General features: G+C 39.1%; 1 non-coding gene across 1 annotated transcript; it reads right to left on the bottom strand.

The window, feature by feature from the left end:
* Positions 1-2363: 2363 nt before the first annotated feature.
* Positions 2364-2470, bottom strand: LOC141675938 (small nucleolar RNA R71). The gene has a single exon (XR_012556561.1). It is a non-coding gene; the product is annotated as a small nucleolar RNA R71 (small nucleolar RNA).
* Positions 2471-3653: the final 1183 nt, after the last annotated feature.

Genomic DNA, 3653 nt, shown 5'->3' with positions numbered 1-3653 from the left:
GATCTCAAACATTTAAGTACTTTGCCAGTTTCTGTTTTAGCTTCATTTTTATACATAATGAATCTATCTAGTGCTCAATCCTTATGTTTAAACAAATAAACATAACAATATCTACTACAATCATCTATACAGGTAATGAAATATCTATAGTGATCCTTAGTCAACACACCACCGAATTCACATATGTCCGAGAGAACTGAATCTAACAAGTTTGAATCCCTAACAATATTATGAAAAAGCTTCCTTGTTTGTTTAGCAGTTACACATGATAAGTGGCATTTTATACCACTTAGAACGTCTTATATGGCTTGAATTGATGTCTTAAAATCAAGTATTTTGTGTATTTGATGCGTTTTTCTATTGTTTTTGCATTTCAGGTATAACTTGCGTATGTAGGAAGAATTCATCAAAATAAGCCTAGGGAAGTACTTGGAGTCGGTTGCGTGAAGTTATGCGAAGAAATTGGCAAAATCAGGTCCAGAACGAAGAAAATTCCAGAAGTGTCCCAAGCGCCTGCCTGGAGATCTGGGGCGGCCGCTTGGAAGCTGAGGCGCCCGCCTGGGAAGCTAGGGCGGCCGCCTGGGGTCGAGATTTTTAATTCTACTTTTTATAATTCGTGTTCTATTAGACTTCTGAGACGGCTGATTCTTGTGGACTTCTATATAAGTAATCTTCAGAGACGTTTCACGAAAAAAAAGTAACAAGCAAGGGGCAAGGAGAGAAGATTAAGAAGACCGTTTAGCACACCACAACAAGAAGAGGAAGCATACGATTTCTTGTGATTCTTTTATTCGTTGTAACAGTGGATGCTAGTTTTCTTTACTTTGAACCTATTTACTCTTGTGACATACTCTGGTTTTAATAAGTATTTTATTAGTTTATATTGTCGTGTTATTATTATATTTTCATATGAACCCATGTTGACGATGAGTTCTATCATGGGCTAATCGTGATCATGGGGTCATAGCGGATTTACTATGGGTTTCTCTAGTTAATTGTTTAATACATTGGTGTGTGATGATTGTATGATATCTAGCATAGGTTGTGCTTATTCGTCTTATGTGCATCGCGGACATATAAGATAGCTTATTAATCTCTTGTGAAGCGACAGTGAATCTTGAGATTTAGAACTTGCCATGCTAGCATATGTTCATGTATGTGTATGCATGATTAGTAGATAACTCTAACCGTTTCACTTGCCCTGTGTAATCATAATGAATAACTTACGCTTAAATCGTTATGTTGTCAAATTCTGTAGATATATAGGATCTCAATATAATTGATACCTATTCAACTTCTATCTTAATTGTGGATGTTGGTAGAATGATACTTGTACAACAAAAATTGGCTTTTATCAGTTTCGTGTTGTTCGATTAATATCATCACTGTTACATACTAAGGGTAATAACAATGACTATTGAAGGAAGTAGTAATGAAGTTATGATCTCATGTGTGTTTAATATTGTTAATTCAAGTGTTATTTAAGTGTTTTATTCTCGTAGTTAATTATAGTTAATAATTAGTTAATCAACCTTAAGTGTTATTGTCTTGACATTGAGAAGTAATCATACATTGGTGAGTAAGTGTTAATTGAACATAATTAGTCAGAGTCTCTGTGGGAACGAACTAGAAATCATTCTATATTACTTGCGAACGCGTATACTTGCGTGAATTATTAGCGCATGCTTTGTGCCTAACAAGTTTTTGGCGCCGCTGCCGGGGACTCGGTGTTAATTTGTTTAGTTTATGTACTTGCCATCAGTGGTCATTAGGACTCATTGATTAAGACTTGTTACTTAGTGTTTCTGGTTGTGTTTCAGGTACTCTAGCGAGCATTTATACAAACACGTTCTCGCACTCGCAAGAGGACTCTAGATACGATTGAGGAGACAGACTCAGTTCTTGATATTCCGGAGAAGATAGATTTTGAAGATTCGAATAAAGAGAGTGAGCAGAAAGAACCGGTAATCATGGGTGATCGTATAGTTCCAGCAGATCCAGCTCTTATGGACTTTTCTCGGCCTAAAATTGATGACATTCAGTCAAGCATCCTTCATCCGGATATTCAGGCTAATACTTTTGAAATCAAGCCGGGCACTATTCAGATGGTGCAGAATTCTGTTTCTTTCGGAGGTGCTGTGACTGAAGAACCCAACATGCATATCAGGAATTTTGTCGAGATCTGTAGTACTTTCAAATATAATGGTGTTACTGATGAGGCTATCAAGCTGAGGCTTTTCCCATTCTCTCTGAGGGATAAAGCTAAGGACTGGTTATATTCTAAACCAGCTGGGTCCATCACTACTTAGCAAGATCTTGCGCAAAAGTTTCTGGTGAAGTTTTATCCAATGGCCAAGACTGCAGCTATGAGGAGTGCTCTTACTCAGTTTGCGCAGCAACCAACAGAATATATGTGCGAAGCTTGGGAGCGCTATAAGGAGATGTTGAGAAAGTGTCCACATCATGGTATGCCTGACTGGATGGTGATCAATGGGTTCTACAATGGTTTGGGGGCCCAATCTCGGCCCATGCTCGATGCAGCAGCTGGAGGCGCCTTGTGGGCCAAAAGCTATACTGAAGCCTATAATCTTATTCAAACTATGGCTGTAAATGAAAATCAAAACCCAACTCAAAGGATGATTCCTGGGAAGGTAGCGGGTATTCTGGAAGTTGATGCAGATACATCTATTGCAGCACAGCTCCAAGCGCTGTCTATGAAGGTCGATTCTTTAGCCAACTATGGAGTCAATCAGATAGCTATGGTTTGTGAGCTTTATGCAGGCTCTCATGCTACGGATCAGTGTTCTCTTATTAATGAATCTGTTCAGTATGTGAACAATTATCAGCGACTGCAGTAACCTGTGCCAGCTACTTATCATCCTAATAATAGAAATCATCCCAATTTCAGCTGGAGCAATATTCAGAATACTGTTTAGCAACCGTATCAGCAAGGTGTAAGTAAACAGTTTAATCCACCTGGATTCACGCAACCTCAGCAATATGCTCAAAGGAAATCATATCCGCAACAAGGAGGTGCTGCTCCACCTTCTAGTGCTGATTTCGAGGAGCTAAAGTTGTTGTGCAAAAGTCAGGTTGTTTCTATCAAGATCTTGGAAAATCAAATCGGTCAAATAGACAATGTCATGCTCAATCGTCAACCTGGCACACTTCCCAGCGATACTGAAGTGCCAGGAAGGAAGGAAGCTAAAGAGCAAGTCAAAGCTATTATCTTAAGGTCTGGAAAAGTTGCTGATGCTGAAAAAGCAAAAGATGGAGAAGCTGAAGTTGTAGATGAAGAAGAAAAGCAAAAGGAGAAAGAGGCGGAACCAAGGAAGACTACTGTTGAACACACTCTGCCTGAGGGTAATACAGGGGAGAAACAGCTCTATCCTCCACCACCTTTTCCTAAGAGATTGCAAAAATAAAAGATGGACAAGCAATTCGGTAAGTTTCTGGAGGTGTTCAAGAAACTTCACATCAACATACCCTTTGCTGAGGCTCTAGAGCAAATGCCTAGTTATGCGAAATTCATGAAGGGTATTCTTTCAAGAAAGGTTAAACTGGATGACCTTGATACCGTTGCTCTAACGGAAGAGTGCATGCTGTGCTGCAACAAAAATTACCTCCAAAGCTTAAAGATCCATGTAGCTTCA

This window comes from Apium graveolens, chromosome 7 (assembly GCF_009905375.1).
Source record: "Apium graveolens cultivar Ventura chromosome 7, ASM990537v1, whole genome shotgun sequence".
Taxonomy (NCBI): Eukaryota; Viridiplantae; Streptophyta; class Magnoliopsida; order Apiales; family Apiaceae; genus Apium; species Apium graveolens.
This window is presented reverse-complemented; position numbering and strand designations above follow the sequence as displayed.